The following is a 14,414-nucleotide window of genomic DNA, read 5'->3' as shown; positions in this document are numbered from 1 at the left end:
TGGTCAAACGAAAACTGTTGCTCACCGTTATTTAGACTGTAATAGATTACAACCTTTATTTCTATGGTTGAAAGTTCTTTTTTCAACTCTCATTGTGTTTTTCTCCAAGGGTGTTTGTGTTCGGTATAAGTGCTATTGTTCAACTGAAAGTCAAGGTCAAGTTAACCAATTTTTTGATAGGGCAAAAAGAGTAGGAAACGGAAATTGAGTGGCCATGTGTTTTGTGAGGTTTTGACTGTTTTTAAAATTAGTGTAGCTGTACAAATCACTGTCGATTATGAATACCACAAAACAATGTGTAGTGTGGATCAGTTTGAGAAGGTATGGTGCCTTGATAGGGTTCTCTGCCTGGTTGGGAATGAGGGTTTGGTTTTAAATATATAAAGAGTGATGTCTGTTCTGTTTTTATGGTAATTGGATAGTTGTTTAACAGCTGCATTTTTTCGAGGCTGCATTGTTTTTATTATTTAATGCTTTTTGTAGATTTTGAGTGTTGAATGATGCACTTTTGTAATAAAGTACATTTTAAAGTTTAAAAAAGTATCTCTCTCTCTCTGTCTCTCTGTCTCTGTCTCTCTCTCTCTCTCTCTCTCTCTCTCTCTGTCTCTCGCTCTGTAGATGCATCATAGGGAACATATGTAACAATCTCTCTTTTTGTTTACCAAAAATGTGAATGAACGTATTCCAAGTGGGTTTTGCCTTGGTTGGAAACGTTTTAAGATTATTAATGAAGTGTAAAGTGGATTTGTCTCAATTCTCCATAGTTTTCAATGTATGTGCCATTCAGTAGCATTCATGTTACAGATGTGTCCTATGCAGTGGTAGGGTCAATAAAATGTCAGTAAAACTTTATTTTAGCATTTATGGAGGAAGAAATGCAAATAGAGGGTCCTCACTAATTATCTAATTTATCAACAACGTTTAAAATTAGGTCTTGCGAAGCTGCAGAAAATGCTGTAAACTCGTATGTGTGTTCAAACAACAGCTGCTAAAGTCTGATAGCTGTTGAAGACTCTGTATAGGACATTGAAGAAAGTGTTTTGTGATAATTATATAATGTTTTATATTAATACTAGCATTAGAAGTAGTTTTGTTTACAGACTAGATTCAGCAGGACAAGTAAAGGGTCAAGAAGGTTGGTTTGTTAGAAACTCCTGTCAGTAATGAAAGATTACACAGTGCCGAAATAGCCTACAGATGTCTGCTGTGATGACTTATGACTTAATCATTTCTCCAGATAGGGAGGAATTGTATTTGTTAAAGAGCGATTGACAATAGGTAAATGATGACCGTGGGATCGCATCATCCTAGCGCACATCAAAGACAGACATTTGCTTTGGATCCATCACCTCTTCACGGGAGGACAGATTGTAAACGGACCCGGACCTGTATCTTCTGATTGGATGAACGGCCATAAGATGTTATGTCATTTTTCCTATAAAGTTGTACTCATGTCTGTAAATATTAAGTCTCACTGAAGGAATTATTCCTGACGTGGGGCTTCCGAGCGGCTCGATTAAAGTACTGTTTGCTTTATCTCCGCGACTTCTCCACTTATTTCTAAGACGGTTCAACATACACAGCCAGCAAGACACACAGAGCTAGCCAGCTCAGCGATGACATCACGAACCTCTCTCTGAGCTGACTGCTATGACATCACAGAGCACGTGCATTCCGTTGCTTGCCGTCTGTCAACCTCTCAGTCACTGCCAGCCAGACTGCCTGGCTGGCTGGATGGGGGGGCTGTTTGCTGCTCCTGCGTACCTTAGCAAGCTTATTTGCTTGACCGGCCTTCCTCCTCCTTCGCCCACATGCCCACCTATGACCGATCTACTGTTCACCTGGATCACAGCTCCGTCCCAACAAGGCAGAGCCTCCCAGGAATGGTACAAACTCATCCACGTTCCCCTCCATGGAAAGCTTTAGCAAAAGGCAAAAGCATTATAAGTAATGAAACGGAACCCGAGTCCAAGACGCTTCCAACCAGCCATACATATTTCTGTGTATTAAAGATCACATTTTATTACATTTTGTTTTTCTGTACTTTATTACATCTTATTGTGATTTTTAATGATATTGTCTATTTTCCATATGTATGTATGTATGTATGTATGTATGTTTGCATGTCCAATTGCTTTGACAATACAAATGCACTGAATTGAGAGAGAGAGAGAGAGAGAGAGAGAGAGAGAGAGAGAGAGAGAGAGAGAGAGAGAGAGAGAGAGAGAGAGAGAGAGAGAGAGAGAGAGAGAGAGAGAGAGAGAGAGAGCGAGAGAAGTGCTAGGGCAAATCTGTAACATAAACTAGGGAACATTCATCACATGCTTAGGGAACATTCATAACATACTGGGAACATTTGTAAAACGAATTAGGGAACCTTTGTGACATACTAAAAGGACATATACTGGTAAGATGTTGGGCACATTTGAAACAACAAAAATGGCATTTGGTTATTTATTAGGGACATTTATACCAATCTGAGCAAATATCTATGCATATTCCAATGTTTGCTGCAGGATTTACAGATTGAGTGAGGGGGTCAATATGTTTGATTCAGAACTAACTACTGCTTCCTCAATTTTGTTTTGAACATAATTTAAAAGAAAAGAGGGCTATACATTGGTCTGGAAAAAAGGAGCAGTGGTCCCTAAGACAATTCTTTTAGTTTTTTGACACAATTCCTAAAACCCATTTTCTGTAAAATATGTTATCAACTTGCATTAATAGATCATCCAAACTACAATCATACTGTAAGAGAATTTGAATACTTGGTTTTTCAGTCAATCTAAATAAATAGTTGAACTGAAAACTCATAGGTCATTTGGTTTCTCTTTGTAAGATTCTTTTTAGAGGGAAGATGTGGTCAAGTCACAGATGTGCAATAATAATTTATTTTGACAAAAATAGGAAACTAATATCAATCAATTATATTACTGAAAATAAGTAATATTAAGTTTCTGCTGGATTACAGTAAGAAACAGATAATACCCATTTTCTTCTTTCTCCTCACAGTACAGCTTATAGGCCAGTCTGGTCAGGCAGAAAGCAGTGTGTCTCTCTCTTTCTCCCTCCAGCTCTCTCTTGTGTCTCGTTGCAGGATGAAGAAGTTAAGAGAACTCAAATTCTCTTTGTTTACCCTTTTATAGGGTTTCCTTCCAACCAATAGCATTTTGCCACCATTACTGACTTGGGTGTCTTATGCTAAAGTAATCTAGAAGTGGGGGGTCATTTCAAATTTGGCTGAGAGCCAATCAGAGGACAGGTCCCTTTTGGTCTCTGGTCATAAAGATAGGGTTACCAGGGCTACCAGGGGCTACCAGGGAGGAGATCTGTTTCCTCTACCAAACCAGATGGTATAGAATTTCCCATAGAAAAATACATTCTAACAAATAATATCTTACAGTACAAAACAGGGATTAAATTAAGTATTTTAACCACAAAGTATTGGCTACAGTTATGATGCCTACTTCACTGTTCATATACATTCAGTTTCTGAGGTCTGGACCACTGCACAGTAGTCCCTGGAGTTGTTGTCCAGACCACTGCAAAATTCGTGCTGAAGTGATCTGGATCACCACGCAATGGCCCAAGGATCACTGCAAACTTGGATTTCAATGTTTTTGTGTAATCCATTTTGCAATAGCACCTACCATGTTCCTTTGTGGTGAGCTGGTTAATTCTGATCTGGGAAAACCACAATCCTGCAGGTTTAATAAGTCTCTCTACACATCAGTCCCTGAGTACTTTCAACCAATGGTCATTTTGACCAATTAAGCCCAAGAATTGAGACAATTAAGTTGTCAAGGACTACCCAGTAAAGACGTGAACTCACGACTAGGTCACACTGTGAGCTCTCCAGAGCAGACATTACACTGAGCTCAGTGTGAGCTCACTTAGCGCTTTTCCACCGACATGGTGCCGGTACTGGAGCCAGAGCCGCTGCTCGGCCTGGGATCCAGCTGATCTTCTTGTGAACCGGCCCGCTTTTCCACCGGTTTTAGAATCGAACGCTGACGTCACTGGATGTGGGCGTTCCCAAGCGTGGAGTAGAAGTGGAGAAACACAGCAATAATAATCAGCACCGAGTCGACTTGTCTTTAACTTCACAATCGAACTCATTCCGCGTCTATGGCAAATCGTAACCCTAATGTTACAAATGTTCCCTAAATATGTGTTTTGCAGAATACACAAGCAAATGTTATGGAATATCAGCATTTTATCGACACACATAATAGAACTTATTGTTCTTTAACATTGATGAGAATAATTCACATGAATTAACTTACTGTTGAAGATTATTATTTTTTTAATTTTATTTCTTGGCAGACGCCCTTATCCAGGGCGACTTACAACATAAGTGCAAAAATACAGAGAAGTACAAGGCATCAATCATTACAAATTCAACTTAGTTAAAAAATATCGCAATTCAATATACATTTTAAAAATTCCAATTACAATTTACACAAGTACAGTAAAAGACTTCCTACATCCTGGACGGTGAAAGCTAAGTGCTGTCAAGATGTAGGGTTACAGACTAGGGCTACAGGAAAGGGAGCAAGGAGGAAAACATTCAAGAACGAGAGGACATAATAAGCTGAAGTGCTATCTAGCAGGGATAGAGGACTAATATTATAAGTGCGGTCGGAAGAGATGCGTCTTGAGTAAGCGCCGGAATGAGGTCAAGGACTCTGCTGTTTTGACTTTGGTGGGCAGGTCATTCCACCACCGAAGTCAAAACAGCAGAGTCCTTGACCTCATTCCGGCACTTGTGTAACCCTTGTGTAAGATGTAACCCTTACCCAGTGGCTAACCCTAACTCTATGTTACAAATGTTCCCTAAAAGCATATTTTGCAAGATCAGTAAAGAACCTTTAAGAATTTTAAACTTTTAAAGATACACATAGGTAATACCAATGTGCTTTCACAATGCCAAAAATAATAATGTGTTTATATTTAATAGTAAAGATATTGTACAGATGTATGTCTTTCATATACACAAATAGAAAAAATGGTTTCCAAACTGAATATAGAACTGAAACTTTCAGACAATCCATGAAAAATGGAATGTAATTATTTACACTTCTTAACAATTCTATATATCAATTATATTCATACCCCTAACCCAAACACTAAGCCTAACTTTAAGTTAAAAATGTTCCCTAAACACTTATTTTGCAGGATCAATAAAAAACTTTCAGGATTTTTTAAACTTTTACTGACACACATAGTGAAAAGAGATGTGTTATAACTTTAACGTAAATAATAATCTGAATATCTTTAGTTGTTTTGACATTATTAAGATATAATGCATCTTTCACATAGGGAACATTTGTAACATGATAGGAAAAACAAACAAATGATGTAACTTTGAAAATATTCAATATCACAGCGTACAATTTGTCAGGCTTCATAAAAATGGAATTTATGACATACTCTGTAAAAATCAAGCAAATAGCATTTGTTGTTCACGAGAGAAAAAATATGAGCTGGTGTATAAACACACATACGATTATACAGCATTTCTTGCAGCTTCGCAAGACCTAATTTCAAATGTTGTTGGTAAATTATATAATTAGTGAGGACCATCTATTTGCATTTGTTCCCCTCTATAATTGCTAAAATAAAGTTTTACTGACATTTTATTGACCCTACCACTGCATAGGACACATCTGTAACATGAACGCTACTGAATGGCACATACATTGAAAACTACAGAGAACTGAGACAAATCCACTTTACACTTAATCTTAATAATCTTAAAACGATTCCAACCAAGGCAAAACCCACTTGAAATACGTTCAGAGATTGTTACATATGTTCCCTATGATGCATCTACAGAGCGAGAGACAGAGAGAGAGAGAGAGGGAGACAGAGTGAGACAGACAGACAGACAGACAGACACTAACACAGCCACCAACCCACCCACTCACACAAACACACACACACAGCCAGCATGACACACAGAGCCAGCCAGCTCAGCGATGACATCACGAACCTCTCTCTGAGCTGACTGCTATGACATCACAGAGCACGTGCATTTCGTTGCTTGCCATCTGTCAACCACTCAGTCACTGCCAGCCAGACTGCCTGGCTGGCTGGATGGGGGGGCTGTTTGCTGCTGCTGCGTACCTTAGCAAGCTTATTTGCTTGACCGGCCTTCCTCCTCCTCCGCCCACATGCCCACCTATGCCCGATCTGCTGTTCACCTGGATCACAGCTCCGCCTCAACAAGGCAGAGCCTCCCAAGAATGGTACAAACTCATCCACGTTCCCCTCCAATACAAATGCTCTGAATTGAGAGATAGAAGTGCTAGGGCACATCTGTAACATAAACTAGGGAACATTCGTCACATGCTTAGGGAACATTCATAACATACAGGGAACATTTGTAAAACGAATTAGGGAACCTTTGTGACATACTAAAAGGACATACTGGTAGGTGTTGGGCACTGTGGAAGGAAAGTTAGAATTATTTCCCTCATATCAATTCTACTCTCTTGTATACTTAAGAAAGATAAGGTCAAGCCAGGAGGACATGCCAGAAGGTAGCTTGTTTTCTGTTCGTTATTTAAGATGAGAACCTTGGAGACAATGTCAAACAGTACGATTGAAGTGCCTGCCCCCTAATCCATGTGTTGACCTATGAACTCTGATATATATTCTGCTTAGCTAACTCTCTAATGATAATATAGTAATGACTCTGTGATTGTAACCAGATCTTTGTTTTTTGTGTATAAAAGCCTCTGACTTTTAAATGAAGGCAGAGCGACTTTGGGATCTTCTTGATTCACTGTTCCTCTCCACGCTGCGTGTATTAAAGGCATTGCAACGAACGTTCCAACCTGATTGAAGATGGTTTTTCTTCCACATTACATGGCGACGAGGATGGGATTGCTAACCCTGACAGAGAGGACTGGAATGGCCAGACCAGTGACCAGCAAAACCGCGCCAGCAAAATAGAAAAAGGTAAAGGAACCTTTTTGAAAAATTCCCTACTGCGGTGCTTTGCTTTCACTTGTCTGCTCGCCTGGCCCTCTGATGATCAGGTAACGCAATCTATATTTTATTAAACGTTGTTGCTTGCCTTATATCAATTACTTGAGGCAGGAAATGTTTTCTTGCTTGTTAACAAACAAAGTTTCTTAGTGTTACCATAGACTTGACTGTGTCTTCTTGTTTATGAAGTAATAGGACTGTGTCTTCCCATTTAACCTGGGTTGCCATGAACTTGACTGTGTTTTCTTGTTTGTGAAGAAACAGGACTGTGTCTTCCTGTTTGGGTTCCTGTAGACAAAAGTGTGTCTGTAGAACTGCAGGGTAGGTTTGACCTACAATTAGAAAAAAAAAAATTGTTCAATATCTGATATGCCGGTGATAATATAAAAGCACGTGTTTTGTAGAACCATGAATGGTAAATGAAGAAACGTCATGAAGTTATATACAAGTTATATAAATGCAAACATTTTGAAAAACATGTTTGTTATTATTCGTATATAGGATTTATTTTAATTTGTGTTTTGTTATATTTTTATTTCTTTTTACTTTTTTTTCTTTTCTCCCCTGTCATTTTGTTATTATTTTGTGCTTGTATGTCTTGGTAGTTGTGTACAAAACGTTACATAGAAAATGCGTGGTAACGGCTCCAGTAAAACGGGTGACCCGCCACCCAAAGGTACACATTCAGATATATGTATGATAACTATGGAGTGAAGATGTGCGCGATGTGCACAAGTGGTTTGACTGGACAATAGGTGACAGAAAGTTAAGGTTTCCAGAAGATGGGACTTTTGATTCAGATAGACTTGAGCACCTAAAAACGGTTTTGCAAAAAATGAATACAAAACCGGGAGAAGTAAATAGTTATATTTCCCAAAAGTTAGAACCAAATTGGCACTGCTCTAAAGCCAATTCTATCGCCCAATAGACTTATTATGCAATAAAACCTTTTTTTTTTAAATATGTATTATTCGTTCATTAAAAAGCATTGGCTTTGTTATCACATACATTTTTTTAGAACTAGTTTTTCACTCAATTCCCATATACAATAATACAATACACCATAGTAGCATTATTCAGTGTGTATCCACATACATCACATTGAAACATCACATATCATTTCACACTTCGGTCACACATCCAAACAGCACAATTCTTTCAATCCAGTAGTCACTCTAATAAACTATGGAAAGGATAGTTCATGAAATGCCCATAGTCCCACCAGACTCTGTATCCTTGTGCTTAGATTTAAAAGAGGTTGGAGTTGTATGACTATTCATGTTTCTTCCCAATCTATTTCCATATTGTTTCTTCAGGCCTTTTCCTCAAAGATAAAATTGTTATTTTTCAGCACCTGAAATCAATCAGAAATGCATTGTTAATAATCTGTCCATCTATTCCTGGACATCGGCACCCTCCTGTTGTCATTTGGAATCAGCAGAGTTAGTTGGTTTATTACTTTTACCAGAGTATGGTAAGCATCGTATGTTTCCACCACCCCCCTCCCTCCTGTCCGTCCACACACACTGGCATCAGTGGCCATGAGGACGGATTATGGGCTGCAGCACTTAGAGCGGAGGCCAATGTGAGAGGGGAGACTATGCACTGATGTGTCATGGCATGTGAGTAGGGAACCTGTGGACTAAATGTGAGGGAAATTCATTGTTGCTGGTTCCTGTGAAGACAGATAATAGTAGTTATTTTTCTATTCATCTGTATCAACATCAGTATTATTAGCATTAGTAATGTAACTATTCTCGATTTCCCAGGACATTACTGTCGGTTGACAATGTTGCTTGGTTTGTAGTAGTACATCTGTATTAAGTTACAAGGCAGCTCTCTTATCTCTCTCAGTGGGGAGCTGACCTCACAGACACTTTCACTGCCCCAACGCCCCCTCTGAAAACATCACTCTGTATCCTAACAGCTGTTCTTTCTCCTTTCCTAATTTCTTACTAGACAATTCAAGTTATATTTATTGACATGTATTATTACTATTTATAAACATATTTCGCTCCATTATTTGAGTTAATAAATTAAGATATTTTCCTAATAAAATATATTTTTAGAAAATAAGCATTTTAATTGATTTCAATAATGATTCCCAGATACCTCAGGAAAACAAATTTTCAAAACAAATGTGTTCAGTCAATGATTTCCCCAATGAAGAGCCAGCGTGGGCACTAAGACTGTCCGCCTGCACGGCTCATATATGTCTTTATTTTTTCACTTCCTCCTATTGAAGTCCAATCTACACCGGTACATGTTCAGAAGAACTGTTCCCAAAGCCAGATTGAACTGATCAATAGTTCATTTCTTACCTACACCTTGTATTTAGGGATCCTATATCTGGGGATTTCAAAAACTCTTCATTGTGGAACTCACAGCTACCAAATGACCACACCTTTAAATTCCTGGAGTATCTGGTTATCTATGTATTTATATCTTCACCAAATTTCACTGTATCCTCAGATTTCCATTTCAAAAATTAGCTCTAATTCAATTTTTAACATAATTTTTTTTTATTTCTGTTTGGTAAAACTCATTCTAATAGTATTTTTATGTTTTATTTTCTCCTTCAAAATTATGCAATACTAATTTTAGCTCACTTATTCAATGCTTATAATTTATATTTCTATAGTATCCTTAAAATTCTTACCTTTTGACTAATTCACTCATCTTAAATCCAAAGTCTAATTTTAACTTTTATTTCAGGTATTTTATGCTATGCACCAATAACCAAATATTTTCTAAAATAAGACTATAATATGTCACTATACTGTTTACATTCTCCTGCTATGGGTTTTACATCAGGCTGTCACTCAGGGCTGCACCAGAGTGCTGCTCCTGTGGATTCCAGCCTTTAGTTTTCCTTTAATTTGACTTTACAGAATTTGTCCATAATATGATTTTTAACAAACAAATTATTGTTCTTCTGAGGCTTAGAGAACACCATTACTATTTATTTACTTTATTAGTATTATTAATCTATGTATTTAGTGTATGTTTTGTATTACTTTAACATTATTCTAATAATAGATACATTATTCATTTCTAATTTCTGATGCTTTATGCACTCTGTATACAGTTATATGTCTAAATCCTCATGAATCTGTTGTTAAAACATCAATAACTGCGTAATTGTAAATATAATTCAGAAATTATTGGTTACTTCCCTTCTCAGTCTTATTCTGGACTATGCACAATATTAAAAATACAAAGCGTACAAAACAGACATTTACCTTACATAACCTTCAGACTATATATATACATAAACACACAAAGCACATACAGATTGACATCCAAAGATAATTCAGATATTAGATTAGTGGCGTGTTTTGTTGACCCTGCAGTGTCTCAAACAGCCCTTAGCATTTATTTATTATATTGTTATTATTAAAAATCAGATGTAAAATAATCTTTGAAATACACTACTTTGGTGTTTTCTTGATCTATTATGATCAATTTCTTCTCTAAATTCTTATTATTCAGACAAAGAATTATAGAAACTTTGTCGTTTTTTTATCTTGCCTTTACCATTTTAAGTTTAACAATTAAAACTTGTAGGAATTCACATACAGACACTTATTTAACGCCATTATGCCAATCCTATCTTTGCCAACGATGGGGCTATATTGCTGGACTTTATGTACCTCTGGTTCCGTCTGGTTATTGACTGCCACTGACTCTGGCCCTGGTGTACAAGGATTTCCTTGCTTAACCTGGGGCTCAGCAGGCCTCGTCGTACCTTTCGGTTCCCTTGGCATCTCTCCCCGCAGATCTATCTTACCTGGAGTTCACCCTACTGTGATCCTCCGCTGTACAGTCAACCTTTCTGTTTGTTTTACCTCTACCTCTCCACAGGTTCTCTTTAAATTACAATCTGAGAGCCTAACAAAATCCTGAGATCAAAATTAAATATACAGGGTGGTCATTTTTAAAGCTACTCACCCATATTTTGGTCCCGGGAGTGGAGGCAAGTTCAGATCCTCGTTCGTTATGCCAAGTTGTAGAAACATGTCAGAAATAAGTAGAGAAGTCATGGAGATAATGCAAACAGAACATCAATCGAGCTGTTCGGAAGCCCCACGTCAGGAATAACTCCTTCAGTGAGGCTTAATGTTTACAAACATGAGTACAACTTTATAGGAAAAATGACATAACATCTTATGGCCATTCATCCAATCAGAAGATACAGGTCTGGGTCCGTTTTACGATCTGTCCTCCCGTGAAGAGGTGATGGATCCAAAGCAGATGTCCGTCTTTGATGTGCACTAGGAAGATGCGATCCCACGGTCGTCATTTACCTAGTGTCAATCGCCCATTAACAGAAACAATTCCTGCCTATCTGGAAAAACGGTTAAGTCATAAACAAATTTACAGCAGACATCTGAAGGCTATTTCGGCACTGTGTAATCTTTCATTACTGACAGGAGTTTCTAACAAACCGACCTTGTTGACCCTTTACTTGTCCTGCTAAATCTAATCTGCTCAGCCTGTATACAAAACTACTTCTAATGCTAGTATTAATATAAAACATTATATAATTATCACAAAACACATTCTTCAACGTCCTATACAGAGTCTCCAAAAGCTATCAGACTTTAGCAGCTGGTGTATGAACACACATACGATTATACAGCATTTCTTGCAGCTTCGCAAGACCTAATTTTAAAAGTTGTTGGTAAATTAGATAATTAGTTAGGACCCTCTATTTGCATTTGATCCCCTCTTTAATTGCTAAAATAAAGTTTTACTTACATTTTATTGACCAAACCACTGCATAGGACACATCTGTAACATGAACGCTACTGAATGGCACATACATTGAAAACTACGGAGAATTTAGACAAATCCTATTTACACTTCATAAATAATCTTAAAACGTTTCCAACCAAGGCAAGCCCCACTTGAAATACGTTCATAAACATTTTTAGTAAACAAGAAGAGAGATTGTTACATATGTTCCCTATGATGCATCTACAGAGCGAGAGAGAGAGACATAGAAAACTGTTTGTCATGCCAATAAAGCACCCTTGAATTGAATTGAATTGAATTGAGAGACAGAGACAGACAGACAGACAGACAGACACTAGCACAACCTCCCACCCACTCACACACACACACACTATCTCTCTCTCTCACACACACAAACAGCCAGCAAGACACACAGAGCCAGCCAGCTCAGCGATGACATCACGAACCTCTCTCTGAGCTGACTGCTATGACATCATAGAGCATGTGCATTCCGTTGCTTGCAGTCTGTCAACCACTCTGTCACTGCCAGCCAGACTGCCTGGCTGGCTGGATGGGGGGGCTGTTTGCTGCTGCTGCGTACCTTAGCAAGCTTATTTGCTTGACCGGCCTTCCTCCTCCTCCGCCCACATGCCCACCTATGCCCGATCTGCTGTTCACCAGGATCACAGCTCCGCCCCAACAAGGCAGAGCCTCCCAAGAATGGTACAAACTCATCCACGTTCCCCTCCATGGAAAGCTTTAACAAAAGGCAAAAGCGTTATAAGAGGAACCCGAGTCCAAGACGCTTCCGACCAGCCATACATGTGTGTGTATTAAAGATCACATTTTATTACATTTTGTTTTTCTGTACTTTATTACATCTTATTGTGATTTATAATTGTATTGTTTATTTTCCATATATATGTATGTATGTATGTATGTTTGCATGTCCAATTGCTTTCACAATACAAATGCACTGAATTGAGAGAGAGAGAGAGAGAGAGAGAGAGAGAGAGAGAAATGTGTGCAAATATCTATGCATATTCCAATGTTTGCTGCAGGACTTACAGATTGAGTGAGGGGGTCAATATGTTTGATTCAGAACTAACCACTGCTTCCTCAATTTTGTATTTGAGTAGAAGTGAAGAAACACAGCAATAATAATCAGCCCCGAGGCGACTGTGTTTCTAAACCCTATTTAACATCACAATCAAACTCATTCCACGTCTACACACAGCACAGATACATTGTAAAAACCAAACAAAAAACACGAAATCACATGTAGAAAACCAGAAACGAACATACAAGTATACGAATATGCTAAGATCAGCCTTTTATTTGTATTTATTTGTATTGATGCATTAAGGGATTTACACCGATTTGCTATTTCAGACACTTTCACTGTATTGACTAAAATACAGGATTAGTTCACATGCATTCGTCACCATGCACACAGTTCACATTTTCATTCATTTTGTGGCGTATCTTTACTTTTATTCTTATTTAAAAAACAATTGGCTAGCCTATTGATTATGGATGCGACTGTTTTGTTGGTTTTTGCGGCACAATTGTGGGCAGATCAATAAACTGTTGGACCATCTCAGGTGATGTTAATGCTTTGATGGGATATTGTGCTTATTGATGAAGTCTGTGATGAAGGTCTAAAATCACTTTTGCATTGTCCCTGTTGCCAGACACACAGCAATGCTCCTATGTTTTGAAAGTCACCCTGGATAAGAGCGTCTGCTAACAAATACATAATAATAATAATAATAATAATAATAATAATAATAATAATAATAATACATTGTCAGAACTGCTGGTGTGTGATCGCTCGCAAAGCACATCAGTGTAACAGTGTAATCAGTGTAATCTTACTGTGTATTTGATCTTCTCTTACTGTAGAATATGTATGTTTTGTGTAACTCGGCCATTGCTTAGAAAATGAATTTATTCATGCACAAACCAACCCGGGACACATGACTCGTAGGGGCACTGGATTCAGCGTGACACCGGACCAGATAATGACCATTTCATTAACAAACAACATATCTGTCCAATCTACACTCACCTAAAGGATTATTAGGAACACCATACTAATACTGTGTTTGACCCCCTTTCGCCTTCAGAACTGCCTTAATTCTACGTGGCATTGATTCAACAAGGTGCTGAAAGCATTCTTTAGAAATGTTGGCCCATATTGATAGGATAGCATCTTGCAGTTGATGGAGATTTGTGGGATGCACATCCAGGGCACATCCAGGGGGTGCTAAATGTCCTCTATGTAAATTAGATAGTCAACTCAGTCTAATTTACATGGGAACATTTGTGTTGCCCAAAATGGTGCGTTATGGAAGTTGCATGCAGTTTCTGTGTTTTTTTTTCCCTCTCTACATAATGGAAAACCTGCATAATTTCTTACTCTTCTCTTTTAAAAATAATTGCTTATTTACAATAATTAGAACAGAAATAACTATTTAGAAGAATTATAGCTTTTTAAATAATTATGTAATAACATACTGTATATATATAATTATCAATTATAAAATTTGGTAAATGTTAAATAGAAGATTTAATGTAAAGGTTTTTAAATGTCCTCTTTACTTAAAGAGGAAACCGATATGAATGTGTGCAGCGCATACTCTTGATAGTACAGTATAGGAGCGTACAATACACCAGAC

The 14,414-nt window shown here is 37.8% G+C and overlaps 1 non-coding gene across 1 annotated transcript; it reads right to left on the bottom strand.

The window, feature by feature from the left end:
• Nucleotides 1–1,855: 1,855 nt before the first annotated feature.
• On the bottom strand, nucleotides 1,856–1,970 carry LOC136751991 (U5 spliceosomal RNA). The gene has a single exon (XR_010817173.1). It is a non-coding gene; the product is annotated as a U5 spliceosomal RNA (small nuclear RNA).
• Between the last annotated feature and the right edge of the window lie 12,444 nt (nucleotides 1,971–14,414).

Source organism: Amia ocellicauda, chromosome 6 (genome assembly GCF_036373705.1).
Source record: "Amia ocellicauda isolate fAmiCal2 chromosome 6, fAmiCal2.hap1, whole genome shotgun sequence".
Taxonomy (NCBI): domain Eukaryota; kingdom Metazoa; phylum Chordata; class Actinopteri; order Amiiformes; family Amiidae; genus Amia; species Amia ocellicauda.
The sequence above is the reverse complement of the archived record's forward strand: the minus strand, read 5'-3'. Positions and strand labels throughout refer to the sequence as shown.